Source organism: Schistocerca gregaria, chromosome 2 (genome assembly GCF_023897955.1).
Source record: "Schistocerca gregaria isolate iqSchGreg1 chromosome 2, iqSchGreg1.2, whole genome shotgun sequence".
Classification (NCBI taxonomy): domain Eukaryota; kingdom Metazoa; phylum Arthropoda; class Insecta; order Orthoptera; family Acrididae; genus Schistocerca; species Schistocerca gregaria.
The window spans coordinates 1002533326-1002556814 of record NC_064921.1 but is presented as its reverse complement, the minus strand read 5'-3'; the positions used below and the strand labels follow the sequence as shown (position 1 = coordinate 1002556814).

The following is a 23489-nucleotide window of genomic DNA, read 5'->3' as shown; positions in this document are numbered from 1 at the left end:
TTGGGAGACAATCTGAGCAGCCATCTTAGGTTGTTTGCAGATGACGCTGTCATTTATCGACTAATAAAGTCATCAGAAGATCAAAACAAACTGCATAACAATTAAGTAAAGATATCCGAATGGTGCGAAAATTAGCAGTTGACCCTAAATAACGAAAAGTGTGAGGTCATCCACATGAGTGCTAAAAGGAATCCATTAAACTTCAGTTACATGAAAAATCAGTCAAATATAAAGGCCATAAATTCAGCTAAATACCGAGGAATGGGAATTACAAGCAACTTAAATTGGAAGGAACACACAGAAAATGTTGTGGGGAAGGCAAACCAAAGACTGCATTTTATTGGCAGGACACTTAGAAAATGTAACAGATCTACTAAGGAGGCTGCCTACACTATGCTTGTCCATCCTGTTTTAGAATACTGCTGTGCAGTGTGGGATCCTTAGGACTGACGGAGGACATCGAAAAAGTTCATAGAAGGGCAACACGTTTTGTATTATCGTGAAATTTGGAAGAGAGTTCACTGAAATGATACAGTATGTAGGCTGGACATCATTAAACGAAAGCTGTTTTTTGTTGCAACGGAATCTTCTCAAGAAATTCTAATCACCGATTTTCTCCTCCAAATGCACAAATATTTTGTTGACGCCGACCTACATAGGGAGAAACGATCACCACGATAAAATAAAATCAGAGCTCGTACAGAAAGATATAGGTGTTCGTTCTTTCCGTGCGCTATACAAGGTTGGAATAATAGAGAATTGTGAAGGTGGTCAATGGACCCTCTGCAGGCACTTAAATGTGATATGCAGAGTATCCATGTAGATGCAGATGATTGTATTGACATCAGTAATATGTGACACCTACATAAGTACTTGCAAGCCACTGTACATGTGTGGTGGTGGGGACCCTGCCCCACTACTAGTCATTTCCTTTCCTGCTCCCCTTACAAGTAAAGCAAGGGAAAAATGACAATATAGATGCCTCCATATGAGTCCCAATTTCCATTGTCTCACCTTTGTTGTTGGTATGTGAAATGAGTGTTAGTGGCAGTAGAATTGTTCTGTAGTCAGCTACAAATGGCAATTCTCTAAATATTCTCAGTAGTTTTCCTGGAAAAGAACGTAGCTTTCCCTCCAGAGATTTCCATTTCAGTTCCCGAAGCATCTCCGTAAGGGGGAACTTGGGAGAAAATGGATGTTTTTCCATAATCTAACAGTTTTTGGTGTTCGAGAGACATTAGAAGCGAGGAATTTTTTCAAATTTATTTCTCAAAAAATTTGATCATGGTATTGTTGGAAATCTTCACAACTCATGCTATCACACAGGGAACATTTTTACAAAAATTACTTTACTTAAAACTTTCATATTGTGGTAGGTAATTCTTAATAATCAGATAAGCAGATGTGTGGAACAGTTTTCTAATATCAGTTTTAGAGCTCTTACAATTTATTTTAAAAATTATGTGTATGAAACAAAGCACTTCAGTTTCACAGAAAAGTAAATAATTTTGACAGAAATAAACTTAGGGAAAAAAAGTTTGTACCACAGGAAGTGGTGTTATACTATGAACAAAGTCTGCTGAAATTTCTCTTTTCTGTCTCCAATGGTTCAGGGAAAAATTTTCCTGATACAATGAAAAATGAAAGTTCCGGGAAATGCACATAAAAGATTTTGCAAGGATTTACAACATAAACTAGTACCTTAATATTGACCATAACCATACATTTGGTCTTCTTGTTCTTCATGTATGTGCTTTTTATTTGATGTTTCTGGTGTGCCCTTTAGGCTATATCCTTAACAGACAGTTCAGAATGTGCAACACACGCAGTATCTGTCTACTTCAGTAGCTTCTCGGTCATGCAACCTGCAACAAATCCTAGCCCAGTAAGGGTCCTTATTCTTCCAATGTTACCACCATTCAACATGCATCATTTGTGGCAGTATTAACAGTAGATGAGCTAAATATTGTTTTTGGGTGTCTCTTCCAAATGACTGTTGAAGTTGGCATTTGGGTTTTGTGTTCCACCATGGGAACATTTCTCTAACAAATCTGGATGAGCTAGAAACTGGAATGTTGGCTTTATGGTGTTTAAAACTGATTCAGGTATGTGAATAGGTTTTGTTTTCTGCTTTTGCCTGCTTATATTTGCACCAGGATATATCAAACAATTCAAGTACATGCCTCTCGTAGGTGGACAACTTGTTGGAAAAATATTGCCCGTACTGCCTTCAGCATTGCCTTCAAATCTCCAGTGTTTTCCCTTATTGCTTTAGCATAACATATTTGCAAATTGTGGATATCTTTGTCAGTCAGGTGTTGTGGCCCACCCAGTGGCTTTTCATCTTTGAGTTTTACACCTTTTTGTTCTCGTTTCGGATATCTCCTGCCCATCCTCCTCTGAATATGCCCCACACACTCTAGCTTTTCAATGTTGCATCCATTTCCATACGGCTTGCTTTCTACAGCAGATTTGAAAGCACTAGAATTTCCATCACCAAGATATTTCACATATCTAAGTCATTTCACTCTGATCAGTTATTAATTTCATTCCAGCAGGCTCCATGCTACCTCTAGAACCATCATAATTCTTGCTGAAAATTATTTTGTGTTTTCCCATTCTCTCTCCCTCCTTGTTGTCTAACGTGTTCCTCTGTGCACAAATAGAGCAATATTTGGACATCACCCGCAAATCTAAAATTTTCCTGTGCCAACACTTATAACTGATGAAACACCATGTAAGGGGGTGTGGCCCTTTTCATCCATGTGCTATCACATGAAACACACAGATCTGTAGAAGGCAAAGGGTCATTAACATCTGTCTGAATGTCTTTGTTAAATAAAACTGCTACTTTCACTGCTGCTGACAAACTGCTATTGCATTCGTGTTTCCAAGGCATTCAAAAGATGATCGTTTAGTGTTGAGTCCAAGGCAGTCGGAGATGGCGTATTCATTATTGCACAAAACAAATTGCTACCTTCCCTTCCAACACTAACACATCTCATCCCATATCAGAATCTTATGTTGGCTTCATATACCCAATTCTTAGCAGTTGATGTTTTGAATTGAATGTCAGTTTGACAGTTGTCACAAAACAAGTGCATGATACACACAATACCATCTCTCTCTCATTGCTGTCATATAATCTTTAAGATTTATTTCCACAGTTACCACATGCACGCGAATTTCTAATAATAGAACACACAATTTCTAAATCAATTGTCCTAAAACCACTATTCACTTTGTCTTTAGTGGACTGAAACTCTAAATCAGTTCCAAGTTTCTTCTGTGAACTTAACATTGTAAAATTCCTGGGAATTTAAAATCGAAGAAAAATTCCCAAAATGCATGAATTCCAGGGAATTTATCATCAAGTAGCAAGATAGCTCAAAAAACTCTTAATAAGTAAAAGCTGTAATTATTAAGTTAAATCAAATTAAAAAACTGAAATATATTTTAAGATAAAATTATACTTAATTAAAATACCTGGAAATTTACTATTTTAAAAATTAAATCGCTCAAATTAATAGGTCAGTGTGATAAATGTGAGATGTAAAAAAAAACACGAACACTCTTATTTGTTCAAAAATATTATAATTGAATAAAAACATCAGAAAAATAACCAAAATGTAAAATGTTGTTGTTGTTGTTAGAAATAAGACATTTTTTGTTTTCAGTGTTTTAAATATCAATGAATTCGCCCTAGAACTGCCAAGTGTCGAAATTTACGACTTACATTTCCTACAACTGCCAATGTCAAAGTAACCAACCTTCAGAAAAACTGAGTTATTGATAGGCCACCTAGTGAGAAACTAAAGTTACTAAAATGCACACAGAAGTCTGTTTATTTAATTTGTTAAGTTTTGCACAGAGCACAACTTAATCATAGCTATCACTTGGTTTAAGAATCATGAAAGAAGGTTGGATACATGGAAGAACCCTGGAGATACTAAAAGGTACCAGATAGATTATATAATGGTAAGCAGAGATTTAGGAACCAGATTTTAAATTGTAAGACATTCCCAGGGGCAGATGTGGACTCCGACCACAATCTATTGGTTATGACCTGCAGATTAAAACTGAAGAAACTGCAAAAAGGTGGGAAATTAAGGAGATGGGACCTGGATAACCTGAAAGAACCAGAGGTTGTACAAAGTTTCAGGGAGAGCATAAGGGACCAATTGACAGGAATGGGGGAAAGAAATAGAGTAGAAGAAGAATAGGTAGCTTTGAGGGATGAAGTAGTGAAGACAGCAGAGGATCAAGTAGGTAAAAAGACGAGGGCTAGTAGAAATCCTTGGGTAACAGAAGAAATATTGAATTTAATTGATGAAAGGAGAAAATATAAAAATGCAGTAAATGAAGCACGCAAAAAGGAATACAGACGTCTCAAAAATGAGATCGACAGGAAGTGCAAAATGGCTAAGCAGGGATGGCTAGAGGACAAATGTAAGGATGTAGAGGCTTATCTCACTGGGGGTAAGATAGATACTGCCTACAGGAAAATTAAAGAGACCTTTGGAGAAATGAGGACCACTTGTATGAATATCAAGAGCTCAGATGGAAACCCAGTTCTAAGCAAAGAAGGGAAAGCAGAAAGGTGGAAGGAGTATATAGAGGGTCTATACAAGGGCGATGTACTTCAAGACAATATTATGGAAATGGAAGAGGATGTAGATGAAGATGAAATGGGAGATACGATACTGCGTGAGGAGTTTGACAGAGCACTGAAAGACCTATGTCGAAACAAGGCCCCAGGAATGGACAACATTCCATTGGAACTACTGACGGCCTTGGGAGAGCCAGTCCTGACAAAACTGTACCAGCTGGTGAGCAAGATGTATGAAACAGGCGAAATACCCTCAGACTTCAAGAAGAATATAATAATTCCAATCCCAAAGAAAGCAGGTGTTGACAGATGTGAAAATTACCGAACTATCAGTTTAATAAGCCACAGCTGTAAAATATTAACACGAATTCTTTACAGACGAATGGAAAAACTAGTAGAAGCCGACCTCGGGGAAGATCAGTTTGGATTCCGTAGAAACACTGGAACACGTGAGGCAATACTGACCTTACGACTTATCTTAGAAGAAAGATTAAGGAAAGGCAAACCTACGTTTCTAGCATTTGTAGACTTAGAAAAAGCTTTTGACAATGTTGACTGGAATACTATCTTTCAAATTCTAAGATGGCTGTTACAAGAGTCGAGGGACATGAAAGGGAAGCAGTGGTTGGGAAGGGAGTAACACAGGTTTGTGGCCTCTCCCCGATGTTATTCAATCTGTATATTGAGCAAGCAGTAAAGGAAACAAAAGAAAAATTTGGAGTAGGTATTAAAATTCATGGAGAAGTAGTAAAAACTTTGAGGTTCGCCGATGACATTGTAATTCTGTCAGAGATGGCAAAGGACTTGGAAGAGCAGTTGAACGGAATGGACAGTGTCTTGAAAGGAGGATATAAGATAAACATCAACAAAAAGAGGATAATGGAATGTAGTCAAGTTAAATCGGGTGATGCTGAGGGAATTAGATTAGGAAATGAGACGCTTAAAGTAGTAAAGGAGTTTTGCTATTTGGGGAGCAAAGCAACTGATGATGGTCGAAGTAGAGAGGATATAAATTGTAGACTGGCAATGGCAAGGAAAGTGTTTCTGAAGAAGAGAAATTTGTTAACATCGAATATAGATTTATGTATCAGGAAGTCATTTCTGAAAGTATTTGTATGGAGTGTAGCCATGTATGGAAGTGAAACATGGACGATAACTAGTTTGGACAAGAAGAGAATAGAAGCTTTCGAAATGTGGTGCTACAGAAGAATGCTGAAGATTAGATGGGTAGATCACATAACTAATGAGGAGGTATTGAATAGGATTGGGGAGAAGAGAAGTTTGTGGCACATCTTGACTAGAAGAAGGGATCAGTTGGTAGGACATGTTTTGAGGCATCAAGGGATCACAAATTTAGCATTGGAGGGCAGTGTGGAGGGTAAAAATCGTAGAGGGAGACCAAGAGATGAATACACTAAGCAGATTCAGAAGGATGTAGGTTGCAGTAGGTACTGGGAGATGAAGAAGCTTGCACAGGATAGAGTAGCATGGAGAGCTGCATCAAACCATTCTCAGGACTGAAGACCACAACAACAACAACAACTACTACTACTTTTCTGTTGATGTTAGAGATATTTTAGGCTATAAAGTTTATTTTAATTTATGATTTATTTGAGAATACAAGTAATGTTATTGACATAAAACATGGTAAAATATTAGTTAAAGATTCTAAAAGTGAAAGTGTTAGCGATATTTCGGAAAATAAATTTGTAAATCATAATTCATCACAGGAAATTAGGTGTTTTTGAATTCTGACAGTGAAACATCTCTGGTCATTCGTTTGGAAAAATTAAAATATGCTAGAGATGATGGCCGGTTGAGAATTACACCTCGAGAGAAATATTTTGTAAGTCTAGATTTCATTCAGAGAAATGTTGGATTTCAACTCTTGCCTAAAAATAGTAGGCCTAGCGAATATTTTAAATTATTTTTTTCCTCCAGACTTATGTTAAATGATGTTTCACATGAAATTTGCAAGGAAATTAATACCTGGAATGATAAATCTTGGATTAAAATGTGTGAATTTATCTAGTTAACCTAGTTTCAAGGTTCTTTAACTGTTAATAAATGTTAAAACATTCAAAATATAAAAATTTTCATGAATTCTTAATTTTTCGGAGTCTTCCTGGGCCAAAGAAATATTCCCAACAATATTCTCATTTTGTAAGTTCCCTCCCACTTGGAAAAAACACACAGCTCACACCACGATATGAACTGCTCATTGTCTCTTCACAATTATCTTCTGCTAAATTACATCGCCTCACTTATAGAAACTGTTTATTCACACATAAATTGTGAGCTTTAGCCACTTTCTTACACACTTTACTACTATATCTTGGCATTTTAAATGGTAAATCATAAACATAATCATAAATCATGAACACAGTTGTAATTCTCACACTAACAGCAGAACTGAAATGTTTATATTTCTGAACCACAGTCAAGAACCTGCCAAAAATAGCTAACAGAAGGCAAAGGTAACAAGACTTAAATTGGTCTGTACTCTTCCAAAGGTTTTATGACAGCAGAAAGTAATAAAACATTGCAAACAAGAAGAGTGTCATTTAGAAAAGTGGGTGTGGCACTGTGCAGTGATTGAAACAAGACAGCTTTTCTATCATTTGTAGTTTGAATTAATCTGTGAAAATTGGAGACATTATTTCGAACGTGCTACAGAAGTATCTGGTGGCAATTTTTTTTTTTTATCAATTTTGCGTACATCCCCTTTTAATACTTACTTGTTGTTCAAACCTACCATAACATGTCTACCAACCTGACTCTGAATTGCTTCGATGTCTTCCTTCAGTCCAACCTGGTGCAAATCCTAAACACTTGGCAGTACTCAAGAATGGATTGCACTAGTGTCTTATATGTAGTCTCCTTTACATATGAACCAAACTTCCCTAAAATTCTTCCAGTAAACTGAAGTCGACCATTTGCCTACTACAAGCCTTAGGTGCTCATTCCATTTCATATAGCTTTGCAACATTGCACCTATATATTTAATCGACATGATCGTGTCGAGCAGCACACTACTAATGATGCATTAACTTACATTTTTCTACGTTTAGAGCCAGCTGTCATTCTTAGAGCTAACTAGAAATTTTCTGTCTAGTCTTTTATTGTCGTGCAGTCACTCGCTTTGGACACCTTCCCGTACACCCAGCATCATCAGTAAACAACTGCAGGGTTTGCTGTGCACCCTGTCCACCACAAACATTTATGTATATAGAAAACAATAGTGGTCCTGTCACACTTCCCTGGGGGTACTCCTGACAATAGCCGTGTCTTTAGTGAACACTCGCTATTGAGAATGACTTTTGGGCTCTCTTACTTAAGAAGTCAAAAGTCGTGAACCTATTCCATATGCTCGTACCTTCGTTGTTCTTGTTTGTAATGAAGGAAACAGTGATGCTAACCTCAATGTGTGTGACAGAACTTGGAATGGACAACAACATACGGCAGCTGATGACTCGTTGGAATTCGGTTGATGAACTTATCAGACAATTATCAGATAACACAGACATAACTCTCAGGTAAGTGTGACATATCATGAGAGCATGTATAGGCCATCATTGCAGAACTGTGGTATAGAAAACTTTGTGCACTGTGGGTGCATCAAATACTCTCTCCTAACATGAAACAGATGAGATTGGACATCTGTCATCAATTTCTTTTGTGGTTTGAGTGTGAAGGTGATGGGCTTTTTAACAATGTCGTGACAAGTGATGGTACCTTCACCGTTTTGACCCTGAAAACAAGAGAGCATTAGTGTTCTGCCGCAAAGGATCACCAAGACCAAAAAAATTGAAGAGGTGAAAGAATGCTCGCCATGTTCTAGGATACATTTTATGCCTAAAGGCACAACTGTAAAGTCTGCGAGGTACTGGAGATCCTCAGAAAACTGAAAGCATGAATTGAAAGAGTTCGACCACACATGGAGCACCTACTGTGTCAGCATGACAATGCCAGATCACACGAGAGCGCTGTAACAATCACACTGTGGGTTCACTGTCATTGCTCACCCTCCAAACTTGGCCCCAACTGATTTTAATCTGTTCCCAAAACTTTAAGAACATCAAGGAATTCACTTTGATAGTGATGAAGCGGCAGAAGTGGACGTGCAGTTATGCTCCACCAACAAAATTGAACATTGTACTGAGGCTGTAACAACAAACTGGTCTCTATTTGGGAGAAATGTTTGTCGCCAGGGTGACTAGATGGCGAATAAAGATGTAGAATGGTAATAAGATTTGTTTTAGTTATAAAGATTTAAGAGTTTCCACAAATTCGGAGGCTTCACTTTTCAGCGTGCCCTCTTATTACTGGATTCTTTCTTGTTCTTCAAATCTTCCAAGGATATCTTAATGCTGTCACTGATTTGACCTATTCATCTTAGCCTCCGCTTTCCTTTCCACGTTAAACCCTCTGTTTTACCATGCAAATACAGAAGACTCGACTGATTTTTGTACTTTCATATGCTAAAACCTGCAAAAGACCTATAAAGACATGTCTTTCTCTTTTACTGCCCATGAAACCCTTTGGATCTGTGTCCGAACCTACATTTCAAAATAATTGGTTTTCTTCTTTGCCCATGTCTCACATTAGTACAAAATTACTATAAAGATTTTACCTTTTTTATTTTCATTAATTAGTTGCAGCAGTTTTTTCGTACCATGCTTTTATTTCTTCAGTATGTGAATTGCTTTTTGAATCGTAAATCCTGACTTCTTTAATGATTTTTCTGTCCATCACTAAATTAGTTTTCATTTGTGTCAGAATTTTTTTTCTTTCCATCTTTTTCCCTTTTCATGTGCTGTCTAGCATATTTCTAATATGTTCTCTGGAAGTGTTGTCAACGGCATATGTAAGTTGTTGACTAAGTGCCCTTCAGTTAGAACTCGTGTTTCCCTTACCTTTAAAATGTACAATTCACATTACCTATTCTCTATCCAAACTGAAAAGAGGTGGTGGTGGTGGTGGTGGTGGGTGGTGGTGGTGGTGGTGGTGGTGGTGGTGGTAGTAGTAGTAGTAGTAGTAGTAGTAGTAGTAGTAGTAGTAGTATATACTCCTGTTGAAGCTGTTCCCTATCCCAAAAAGTTATGTACATTCTGGAGGTGTTCTTGCTCTTACTCCTTGATTTTTGTACGAATTTCAAATCAGTTGAATTGGGTGCTCTGTACTCCCACCAACCTTAATACTTCGCACCTGTTAGAGTGAGATACACAGTCAAATGCTTTTCTGTGTTCTACATAGTATTATGAATAGGCCTCATTTGTATTCTCCAGCTTTCACCATCATCCATCTTAGGTTTGTTGTTTGGGTCCTGATTTCTCTTCCATGCTTGTTCTTTGGCAACAAACTGTCCATGTTTGGTTGTATTTGGATCTGAATAATTTTCTCTGTTCTCTCATTGTCACACTTTCTTGGCTTCTCTTTGTTAAAATTTGACATTTAGATTGTCTCTCTAAGCCAGGTGTGTGCGTTCAAACTCTTCTTTTCCCATGATAGTTACAAAATTGTATCATTTCCTGTAGTGTCTGGTAGTACTGTTTGAGGAGCATTAGTTTCTGGTTCAGTTTTCAGAGGACCTTCTTTGCAAGACGTTTGTCGATATCACCTGCAATGAAACCAGAGGCGTGATAGTTTATTCACCGTACGTTAAAGTCACTTCCAAGTAATACTGGGTGATCAGGGTAATTTGTGCAACTGAGCAAAGCCTTGTTTCAATGATTCGACAACTGTTATTGCACAAACAGGTGGCCAGCAAAACATATAGTAATTAGTTCTTCTTGGCCAGTTACTTGTGTCCAGATATCTTCACAGTCAGGCTCATTAACAAATCTTTGCCAGATATATGTGTGTGCAGAGTACACTGAGGTGACAAGTCATGGGATACCTCTTACTATTGTGTCGGACCTCCTTTTGCCTGGTGTAGTGCAGCAGTTCAACACGGTATGGACTCTGCAAGTTATTGGAAATCGCATACAGAAACATTGAGCCATGCTGCATTTGTAGGCGTCCATAGTTGTGAAAGTGTTGCCAGTGCGTGAACTGACCTCTCGATTTTGTCTCATAAATGTTTGGTGAGAGTCATATCGAGCAATCTGTGCAGCCAAATCATTCGTGAAGATTATCCAAAATTTTCTTGAAACAAATTGCGTACAGCTGTCGTGGTGACATGGTGCACTATTATCTACACCCCTGGAAATTGAAATAAGAACACCGTGAATTCATTGTCCCAGGAAGGGGAAACTTTATTGACACATTCCTGGGGTCAGATACATCACATGATCACACTGACAGAACCACAGGCACATAGATACAGGCAACAGAGCATGCACAATGTCGGCACTAGTACAGTGTATATCCACCTTTCGCAGCAATGCTGGCTGCTATTCTCCCATGGAGACGATCGTAGAGATGCTGGATGTAGTCCTGTGGAACGGCTTGCCATGCCATTTCCACCTGGCGCCTCAGTTGGACCAGCGTTCGTGCTGGACGTGCAGACCGCGTGAGACGACGCTTCATCCAGTCCCAAACATGCTCAATGGGGGACAGATCCGGAGATCTTGCTGGCCAGGGTAGTTGACTTACACCTTCTAGAGCACGTTGGGTGGCACGGGATACATGAGGACGTGCATTGTCCTGTTGGAACAGCAAGTTCCCTTGCCGGTCTAGGAATGGTAGAACGATGGGTTCGATGACGGTTTGGATGTACTGTGTACTATTCAGTGTCCCCTCGACGATCACCAGAGGTGTACGGCCAGTGTAGGAGATCGCTCCCCACACCATGATGCCGGTGTTGGCCCTGTGTGCCTCGGTCGTATGCAGTCCTGATTGTGGCGCTTACCTGCACGGCGCCAAACATGCATACGACCATCATTGGCACCAAGGCAGAAGAGACTCTCATCGCTGAAGAAGACACGTCTCCATTCGTCCCTCCATTCACGCCTGTCGCGACACCACTGGAGGCGGGCTGCACGATGTTGGGGCATGAGCGGAAGACGGCCTAACGGTGTGCGGGACCGTAGCCCAGCTTCATGGAGACGGTTGCGAATGGTCCTCGCCGATACCCCAGGAGCAACAGTGTCCCTAATTTGCTGGGAAGTGGCGGTGCGGTCCCCTACGGCACTGCGTAGGATCCTACGGTCTTGGCGTGCATCTGTGCGTCGCTGCGGTCCGGTCCCAGGTCGACGGGCACGTGCACCTTCCGCCGACCACTGGCGACAACATCGATGTACTGTGGAGACCTCACGCCCCACGTGTTGAGCAATTCGGCGGTACGTCCACCCAGCCTCCCGCATGCCCACTATACGCCCTCGCTCAAAGTCCGTCAACTGCACATACGGTTCACTTCCACGCTGTCGCAGCATGCTGCCAGTGTTAAAGACTGCGATGGAGCTCCGTATGCCACGGCAAACTGGCTGACACTGACGGCGGCGGTGCACAAATGCTGCGCAGCTAGCGCCATTCGACGGCCAACACCGCGGTTTCTGGTGTGTCCGCTGTGCCGTGCGTGTGATCATTGCTTGTACAGCCCTCTCGCAGTGTCCGGAGCAAGTATGGTGGGTCTGACACACCGGTGTCAATGTGTTCTTTTTTCCATTTCCAGGAGTGTATAAGAATTCCACCAGTGTTTGGGAACATAAAGCCCATGAATGGCTGCAAATGGTTTCCGGTTAGCTGAACATGACCATTTCCAGTCAATGATCAGCACAGTTGGACCAGAGGACCTAGTCCTTTCCCTCCACACCATTATGGAGCCACGACCAGGTGGCACAGTGCCTTATTGATAACTTGGGCCAATGGCTTCATGGGGTCTGGGCCACACTCAAACCCTAGTATCAGCTCTTACCAACTGAAATCAGGACTCATCTGACCAGGCCACAGTTTTCCAGTCATCTAGGGTCCAACCAATATGGTTGTGAGCCCAGAAGTGACACTGCAAGTGACGTTGTGCTGCCAGCAAAGATACTTGCTCAACTGCTGCTATAGGCCATTAACACCAAATTTTGCTGCACTGTCCTAGTGGATATATTTGTTGTTCGTCAGGCAATTATTTCTGTGGTTATTTCATGCAGTGTTGTTTGTCTGGCAGCTCTATACAACTACCACTGCTCTGTTGTTAAGAGAAGGCTATTGACCACTTGGTCTTTCGGTCGTACATTAACTTGATAAATCAATGAATCGTCTATTGAGTTATTGTTGATAACTCTGGCATTGAAGGCTTAAATACTGAATTCTGTTTTTCTGAAAATCTTTCATTGAGGGATATCACTCTGCAGTTTTTTCCTTTAATTGTCACACAAGTGCTAAAATGACTAATATTGAGATAAGTGATTGCAAAATGGAAACTCATCCATCGGTGTTTTTGCATTATGTGAGTATACTTGATCCTTTTCCCACAGCTTTTTATCCTAGATCAGTGCTGTGAACTGTTTCTAGTGATTGGGAAGATTTACAGAATATTTTCATTTTCAGGGAGGCTCATTGTACAGATGCACGTAACTACAGGCTTATATCACTAATGTGAATTTGTTGTAGAATTGTGTAATAGATCTCGCACAAGATTACATGATCTGTCCACAGAAATGTGTTCTCATTCTCATAACTGGGCCAGTTTTAAAAGGGTGTACAACTCATTGCCTGTTATCTACTGAGCTCCAGCTGTTGCAATGATACATTCTGTAACCACCTTGGGTACACTGCTGGAATGGAGGTGTACACATATCATTATGGACATTATGTAACATTTTGCAAACAATTTTAAAGAAATTATTTGGTTAAAAAAATGATCCTCAGAAATCTCGTAGCCTCATTCATCAGCTTCATAAAGAACTGCCCATCATTTCATTAATTGTTGTAGTTATGGTACTTTTTTTTTACGAGGAGTGTTTTTTTTAGTAGTACCATTTTGCCGCAGCGCTGCGGTCGGCGTTCTGTGCATGCGCACTGGGTACCTACATCCGTTGTCTACTCATTGATGCCATTACAATCTGATTCTTCCTTGTTTACACTGTGTATTGAGTGTTCAAGATGCCTCCGATAATCGTGAGTCCTACTGACTGAAGTATGGACTGTTATAAGATTTCTTAGTGCTAAAGGCCTAAAAGCGATTGATATTCATCATGAGATCTGTGCAGTTTATGGAGAAAACATTGAGTGATAGAATGGTAAGAAAGTGGGTGAGAGCATTTAAAGATGGCTGCACAAATATGCATGATGAGCAATGGAGTGGGCGTCCTTCGGCCATTAATGAAAGTTTCGTGCAGGAAGTGGACAATAAGGTGAGAGAAAACAGATGCTTTAAGATTTCATCCTGGCAGGATGACTTTCCAAATGTTTCCCGTAGTGTTTTGTATGGCGTTGTGATCGAGCACTTGAATTACCGAAAATTGTGCGCGTGTTGGGTACAGGAAATGTTGACGGATGTCCACAAAACCAAACGTTTAGTCAGTGCATTGCCTTCGCTTGAGTGGTACCACGATGACGGTGATGATTTCTTAAGCCAAATTGTTATGGGCGATGAAATATGGATGGCCTACGTCACACCACAATCAAAGCAAGAGTCCATGGAGTGGTGGCATTCAGATTCACCCAGAAAAGTGAAGTTTAAGCAAACAATTTCTGCCCGGAAAATCATGTGCACAGTTTTTGGGACAGAAAAGGGGTATTGCTTGTGGAATTTCTGCCTCGTAATGAAACAATCAATGCAGCAGCTTACTGTAAGACATTGCACAATCTGCGCCATTCAGTTCAGAACAAAAGACGTGGCAAGTAGAGCAAGGGCACCTTTTTTGCTGCAAGGCATTACCCGTCCACATGTGGCGAATCAGACCAAAGATCTCATCACATCTGTTCGATGGGAAACTCTAGATCATCCTCTGTACAGCTCCGATCTTGTGCCCAGTGACTACCATCTGTTCCTGCACTTGAAGAAACACCTGGGCGGTCAGTGTCTTCGAGATGATGACGAAGTGAAAACAGTGGTGATGCAGTGGTTAACAAGTCAGGCAGCAGACTTCTATGAGGAGGGTATTCAAAAACTGGTACGACATTGTGACAAGTGCCTCAGTATTGACGGAAATTATGTAGAAAAGTAGATTAAGGTACAGGCTTTCATGTAAAAATAAAATTATTGAGATATCTTAGCACGTCTTTTTTTAATTTCTAAACGGTACTTACTTTAAAAACAAGCTTCGTAAATTTAGTAAGGTACTGTGCGAACTCGAATAGTTAGCAACGAAAAATAGGGATTGCTATAAGCTGGTGTTCAGTATGTGTTAGATCACATATTGCTGTGAATGAAATGGAGCTTACGTACTGAAATTTTCTTTACAACATCAATACCTATCGCCAGTCTTGAGAAAATGGACTATATATAGTGGACTCAGTTCCATTTGTGTCCACAAACGATAGAGCGTAAGTGAAATATTCATAATTTTGTTTATATCTCATAAACAGTTTGATATGCTGAAATGAGTTTTTGGCAAATGATAGCATAAAAATAGAGTATTTTGCCGCATAGCTAACGAGAAGAACTTTCTTATCTGTTGTGATCTACAAGTGACACAGATTTTTCTCAATGAAATAACATAATTCATTTAAGAGCCATCAATAACTGGTGAAATTAGAATTAGTGTGGTTTTGGAACAACATAAATGAAGGAAACACATTTTTGTTTTTGTACTGAGTGTGAGCATTTTGTAAGCCATTGGCTTCACTCGTTCTCAGTTGTTTGATTAATAGTAGGCTACTCAGGATTCTGTCGCAAATGCAGCAACATGTTAATTTGGTGAAACATGGCAGAGAGAGAGAGAGAGAGAGAGAGAGAGAGAGAGAGAGAGAGAGAGAGAGAGAGAGAGAGAGAGGTGTAAAAGAAATAAATAGCTATCTCTGTTGCAATTCCAATAAAATAATGTACCCACTGTGTTAATATGAGGTGTGACTATAAAATAACAGTACTGAGCTCTCGCAGAGTAAGTACTTGTCCACCAAAGATAAACGAGCAATAGCTGTGAAGCATGAAGCCTTCTCAATCGAATTAGGCATGTGTTGTCTTTAGACAAAACACTGTGGCTGTGGCCTTTGGTTGTGGGAGAGCTGTTGTTTTATTTTGCCAGAATAATGAGAAGTATAATACTAGAGAAATGAATTGTGCTGAAGTTTCAGCATTGAAAACTGAGGAAAATATAAGAAAATAGGTAATCTGATTTGATTTGACTGTCGGTTGAGTTTGATTGATTGTTGAAACTGTAGGAATTGACAAAGAATGTGTAAGGCAAATTTTACATATTTAAGTTGAGAGAAGTGTGTGTGAAACTGGTGCCAAAAAAATCCACAATCAAACAAAAGAAAACTTGTAAAAATGTTTGTATTGACACTTTGAATACCACTGAAAATGATCCTGAGTTCCTGGAAAGAGTGGTAACGTGGGACAGATCTTAGTTTTTCACTTATAATCCAGAAACTAAGCACCAATCCATGCATTAGAAGGGCCCAACTTCACCTTGAGTGAAAAATAGCTCAAATGAGCAAATAAAGATTCAAAGCAACAAATTTGTTGTTTTCGATATTCGTCGAATTGTATATCTTCACTGGGTTTCTGAATGTTTAACTGCTAATCAACATTGCTACCTTGTTGTTCCCGTGCAACTCCACAAGAAAATAACGAAAAAGACACAAATCTTGGAAGAATGGGTCATGGGTTCTGTATCAAGACAACACATCAGCTCATACTGCATTATCTGTTATGAGGGTTCTAGCAGAGTGCAGCATCCCAGTGTTTGACCACCCACTTTATTTGCTTGGAGGAAATTTTTGACTTGTACAATATTATATCATCAGAGCACAGAAGGTGGAGTGTGTGCAGTAATACATGTGACTTACGTATTGGCCCAGGCCATTTTTGCATTAAAAGAACAAGATTTCAGTTCATTGCGGCAATGAAAGAAGAACTAACATACTCCATCAAGGAGATCACAGAGAAATACTTCCAGAACTGTTTCCATCAGTGGAAAATTCACATGGAGATAGAGGGGTGTATATTGAGGGTGACAGTAACTGCACATTTATGTTTTTCAAATGAAATGTTTTACTGTAGTCCCGTTATTTTACAGCCACACCTAGTGAATGGTTGACTTGTCAAATTATTTGTAATGCTGGCATAACATGTTTATACTACTGTTTGCAGGCTCGCTAGCTCTAGCTGTGAAATCCCCTTTCCCCTCCCCCCAAGGGCTCAGCATTCATTTGCTGGGTTTGGGCTCAGCAGGTTCCTAAGCTGGGGACTGGTAAGTGCCACCAGTCCTCTGTTGCCATAAGCTCAGGGCATGCTTCAGCAACCATTGTGCAGCATGGCGGTGGAATGTTGTGTGTTTAAGAGTACGGGGGCCTTGGCTTCACAGCCTGGATCACGAGGAAGGTACACCCCCCCCCCCCCCCTATAAAAAAAAAACCTCAACCTCAAAGTGTGCTACGTACTGATGAGGTGAATGGCTGTTGAGGTAAAACAGTCTCTTGCAGGCAACCTCAGGAGTACCAGCCACCCCAGTTTGCTCAAGCATGCAGGGCTCTGCCTGGGTCGATGTTTGTTTCCCCTAGCATCTCTTGGGATCCCTATGGAAGAGTCTCATCGAACAACTGCTCCTAACATGATGGATGTACTGTCAGATAGTACCTACAACCTCTCATCTAGGAGATGTTGGTTGATCAGTCCTCCTGAGAAGTACTCAGAATCTCTTGGGATTTAGTGTGCCGTAACACTTTCATTATAATCGAGAGAACAGCGGGAGGCTTTGAGAAGGTCTCACCTTTCTATATTCACAAGACATTGGGCGTTATTGCTAGGTCCATAAAGTGTCAAACGAGTTTATAATGGAACGCTTCTTGTTGAAACTGTTAATTCAAACCAAGTGTTTAAGCTTCTGGGATGTAAGGCCTTAAGTGACTACCCAGTAAAAGCTGATTTGCACAACACCGTTAACTTCTTTAAAGGCAAGGTTGGTTACCTGCACTGATATAATGGAGATGAGCCCTGCAGAGTTATGTGAAGAATGGAAAAAAATGGGTGTCACAGAAGCGCAGCACTATATGAGGAAAGTCAGTGGTACATTGGAAAAATCTGCAACATCTAATGTTTAGCACTCCAGAATTACTGTTCCTGACACAATGTGATGCTTTAAGTGTCAAAGATTTGGCCATACCACTGTGTGAATAATAGGAGGACTAAAAGTGGAAATTGTGGAGGCTCAGCTCACGAATTGGGCTGTTCTCTACACTTCCTCAGAAATGTATAAACTGCTCTGGGGATAACCCTATATGGAGCGGAAAGTGATAGGTTTACAACACAGAAAGGAAAATTCAGGAGTTAAAAGTAAAGAGATGCATACCCTATGATGAAGCTAAAAAAGGTTTCAAAGCTATGCAACCTCCGGGTTTTGCTACTTCTTTTGCATCAGCCCTTAAGAAGCTAATCCCCAAGTGTGATGCCTCCATCCAAACTCTGACCAAAGATTCAAGTGTGAGCACATGCAGTTTTTGGTGCAACCAACTCTTCTCATAAAAAGGACAAAGTCCTTCAAAAAGTGGTTCAAAGTTGAAGGTAATGGCGGTTAAACCTTTGGATTGGCTGGCTCTCTCCAATTTCCAATTGGAGGACCAGGCACCAGCTAACATTCCCTGTGACCTTGCGGGTAAATCACTGTCTAAGGGAGAAAGAAGAGTAACCATCAGTAATCAATGACTTCCACAGGGACTTCTATGTTGCAGTGGAATTTAAATGGATATCAATCACTTTTGGCAGAATTACAGCTCCTGGTCCAAGAGAAACTGTTCTGCTTCAGCTTGCAAGAAACTCATTTTAGTCACTGATTCACCTGCATTAAGGTGTCGTCACCTCTACAGGAAGGACAACATTACTGAAGACGTTGCACCTCATGAGCCTTTGGATGCAGATGCACTGACAGAACTCTGCTGGGCACTCCCACACCCTTCCTGGTTGATGGTGACTTTAATGCACGCAGTGTGCTGTGGGGTTCAGCTGTCACTTGCTGCAAGGGTTGATTTATTGAGCAACTTGTCCATTCTGACAACATCTGCTTTTTTAATTTAAGGCCAGATGACCACTGTTCACAGCTACAGGGTCTTTTCAGTAATTGACCTTTGTTTTTGCACCCCAGCTGTTACAGACTCAGTTCAGTAGGAAGTGGCTATAGATTTACATTCTAGTGACGACTTTCCAGTACGGATTCCTCTGCCAACTTGGATGATGGCTGACAGGAGACCATGAAGATGGATGATTCAAAGGGCAAATTGATTGCTGTACAGTCAACAGGCTAATATTGAACAAAAGGATTGTGCCCAGTAGATTGTGGCCCACATCACTTGTGAGATCAAATGGGCTGCTGCAGAGCCCATCACCCCAGTCAAGAAACCACCTCAGACCTTGGTGGAATGACTACTGTCAATGGGCAAGAACCAGGGGAACAGGTCTACTGAACTTCAAACATCATCCAACTACGTAAACCCTTCATGTCTTCAGATCTGAGAGAGCACATGTGAGACGAGTGATAAAAAGAATGGAAGAGGGATTCCTGGAAGGAATTCACAACTTCCATTTATCAGTCCACTTCCATTGCACAAGTTTGGGACTCAATAAGGCAGATTTCAGGCAAGGGTAGTACGCATCCCCTTTCGGACCCATCAAGAAATGGGTTTTTTTGTGGATGTGCCTAAAGAAATGCCTCAGGTTTTCGCTGAATTCTCTTTTTACAGTCACTGCATAAGTTGCTGCGTTTCAGATGTTCTGAAGGACTGAATAGTTGAGGAAGCTCCATTTCTTCTCATGTGATGAGGAAGTTTACAACCTTCCATTCTCAACTTGGGACTGGAATCAGCTCTGTCTATGACCAGACACACTCCTCCAGGACCTGATGGGATTCTTTATGCCCTGCTTCATCATCAATGCCCTGAACTGAAAGGACAGCTTCTCTCTTATTTGTCAGATCTTGTGTGATGGGCAGTACCCCACAACTTGGAAGGAAGCAGTATTAATTCCATTTTGGAAACCAGGCAAGGACCATAGCTAGAGGTCTGCGTGGATAAGAAAAGTGCAATCCGCAAGGTCCTAATCCGCAAGGTCCTAATCTGCATCCGCATATATTTTTTTGAATGAGTAATTAATAGTAATAGACAGTAGTACTTAGAATTATGGAATGTAATGACAGTTATTGTTAGGGCACCATTTCTGCGACAACTTAACTACTTATAACTTCTTAAATCACAGGAAATGCTCTATACCTACTCTAAAGCAGACCATTCTAAACAGGAAAGCATTGGCACTCCAGAGCACACACAGTAGCAGCTCCGATCTTGTGAGATTGGAAACGCTATTGAAAAAAATAAAATTAAATGTAATAGTATTAAATGATGAAAATATGTGTACAGAAACAATTATATTTTGCTGCTCTTGTGCCAAGGCAGCTGGAAATGATGATGTTTTTAAACTGTTACTAACACATTGCATCATTTACCGACAGTGTTTTTGTACTCACAGCTTGGATGTGTCAAATTTTGAAGCCATTCATGTGAGCTGATGATTATATTATAGCTTACGCATTCAGTCCTCGTCATTTCCAGGTGAAAATGTTTACAGTATTAGGCCTACACTGCAAAACGCTGGCACACCTGTGAAAAAGTTAAACTGCCAGCAATAATTGACGTTGTCTGGAAGAAATAACTCGTCTTCCGAAGAGTGACAACAAAATCAGTGGTTATAGAAATTAGGAGTCCATTTAGCTTCAGCTAAAAAAAAAAAAAAAAGATTGAGATCTTGAACCTTACCTTTTGGCTGATTCATCGAATTAAGGCCTAGCGGTAAATGAAATGTCTTTCATTCTCAACTAAACAAAGTTTTTGACACTTTAAAACATCATCAACATTGGTCTAAATTACTAAGTCAAAATTTGCGGTAGATATCGCAGTTAATACTTTCATCTACATCTACATCCATACTCCGCAAGCCATCTGACGGTGTGTGGCGGAGGGTACCCTGAGTACCTCTATCGGTTCTCCCTTCTATTCCACTCTCGTATTGTACGTGGAAAGAAGGATTGACGGTATGCTTCTGCGTGGGCTCTAATCTCTCTGATTTTATCTTCATGGTCTCTTCGCGAGATATACGTAGGAGGGAGCAATATACTGCTTGACTCTTCGGTGAAGGTATGTTCTCGAAACTTTAACAAAAGCCCGTACCGAGCTACTGAGCGTCTCTCCTGCAGAGTCTTCCACTGGAGTTTATCTATCTTCTCTGTAACGCTTTCGCGATTACTAAATGATCCTGTAACGAAGCGCGCTGCTCTCTGTTGGATCTTCTCTCTCTCTTCTATCAACCCTATCTGGTGCGGATCCCACACTGCTGAGCAGTATTCAAGCAGTGGGAGAACAAGCGTACTGTAACCTACTTCCTTTGTTGTCGGATTGCATTTCCTTAGGATTCTTTCAATGAATCTGTCTGGCATCTGCTTTACCAACAATCGACTTTATAAGACCATTCCATTTTAAATCACTCCTAATGCGTACTCCCAGATAATTTATGGAACTAACTGCTTCAAGTTGCTGACCTGCTATTTTGTAGCTAAATGGTAAGGGAGCTATCCTTCTATGTATTCGCATCACATTACACTTGTCTACATTGAGATTAAATTGCCATTCCATGCACCATGCGTCAATTCGCTGCAGATCCTCCTGCATTTCAGTACAATTTTCCATTGTTGCAACCTCTCGATACACCACAGCATCATCTGCAAAAAGCCTCAGTGAACATCCGATGTCATCCACCAGGTCATTTATGTATATTGTGAATAGCAACGGTCCTATGACACTCCCCTGCTGCACATCTGAAATCACTCTTACTTCGGAAGACTTCTCTCCATTGAGAATGACATGCTGCGTTCTGTTATTTAGGAACTCCTCAATCCAATCACACAACTGGTCTGATAGTCCGTATACTCTTACTTTGTTCATTAAACGACTGTGGGGAACTGTGTCAAACACCTTGCGGAAGTCAAGAAACACGGCATCTACCTGTGAACCCGTATCTAAGGCCCTCTGAGACTCGTGGACGAATAGCGCGAGCTGGGTTTCACACGACCGTCTTTTTCGAAACCCATGCTGATTCCTACAGAGTAGATTTCTAGTCTCCAAAAAAGTCATTATACTCGAACATAATACGTGTTCCAAAATTCTACAACTGATCGACGTTAGAGATATAGGTCTATAGTTCTGCACATCTGTTCGACGTCCCTTCTTGAAAACGGGGATGACCTGTGCCCTTTGGAACGCTTCGCTCTTCTAGAGACCTACGGTACACCGCTGCAAGAAGGGGGGCAAGTTCCTTCGCGTACTCTGTGTAAAATCGAACTGGTATCCCATCAGGACCAGCGGCCTTTCCTCTTTTGAGTGATTTTAATTGTTTCTCTATCCCTCTGTCGTCTATTTCGATATCTACCAGTTTGTCAACTGTGCGACAATCTAGAGAAGGAAGCACAGTGCAGTCTTCCTCTGTGAAACAGCTTTGGAAGAAGACATTTAGTATTTCGGCCTTTAGTCTGTCATCCTCTGTTTCAGTACCATTTTGGTCACAGAGTGTCTGGACATTTTGTTTTGATCCACCTACCGCTTTGACATAGGACCAAAATTTCTTAGGATTTTCTGCCAAGTCAGTACATAGAACTTTACTTTCGAATTCATTGAAAGCCTCTCGCATAGCCCTCCTCACACTACATTTCGCTTCGCGTAATTTTTGTTTGTCTGCAAGGCTTTGGCTGTGTTTATGTTTGCTCTGAAGTCCCCTTTGCTTCTGCAGCAGTTTTCTATCTCGGTTGTTGTACCACGGTGGCTCTTTTCCATCTCTTACGATCTTTCTTGGCATATACTTATCTAACATATATTGTACGATGGTTTTGAACTTTGTCCACTGATCCTCAACACTATCTGTACTTGAGACAAAACTTTTGTGTTGAGCCGTCAGGTACTCTGTAATCTGCTTTTTGTCAATTTTGCTAAACAGAAAAATCTTCCTACCTTTTTTAATATTTCTATTTACGGCTGAAATCATCGATGCAGTAACCGCTTTATGATCGCTGATTCCCTGTTCTGCATTAACTGATTCAAATAGTTCGGGTCTGTTTGTCACCAGAAGGTCTAATATGTTATCGCCACGAGTTGGTTCTCTGTTTAACTGCTCAAGGTAGTTTTCAGATAAAGCACTTAAAAATATTTCACTGGATTCTTTGTCCCTGCCACCCGTTATCAACATTTGAGTCTCCCAGTCTATATCCGGCAAATTAAAATCTCCACCCAGAACTATAACATGGTGGGGAAATCTACTCGAAATATTTTCCAAATTATTCTTCGGTGCTGAGCCACAACAGCTGCTGAGCCCGGGGGCCTATAGAGACATCCAATTACCATGTCTGAGCCTGCTTTAACCGTGACCTTCACCCAAATCATTTCACAATTCGAATCTCCGTCAATTTCCTTCGATACTATTGCACTTCTTATCGCTATAAACACGCATCCCCCTTCACTGTCCAGCCTGTCTCTGCGGTTTATATTCCAATCTGAATTTAGGATGGTTTCAGCCAACTTTCTGTCCCTAGTACTATATGGGCGTTGTGACCGTTTATTAATGAGAGCAGTTCTGGGGCCTTTCTATAGACGCATTGTCAAAAAAATATTTTTTTCAGAGTTTAATGGAACTGCAAACGATTTCAAGATGTCTATATAAAAACCACTGGCCCATAACTTCAAATGTTAGGCACTGTTCCCTGTTAAGCAATACTGAGTTACAGTTAAAATGTTCTATTTTGTCACA

The 23489-nt window shown here is 40.6% G+C and overlaps 1 protein-coding gene across 5 annotated transcripts in view; it reads left to right on the top strand.

Moving 5' to 3' along the window:
* Positions 1 to 23489, top strand: part of LOC126335502 (protein ECT2) — a 181896-nt gene that overhangs the window by 7610 nt on the left and 150797 nt on the right. The gene's annotated exons all lie outside the window — the stretch shown is intronic.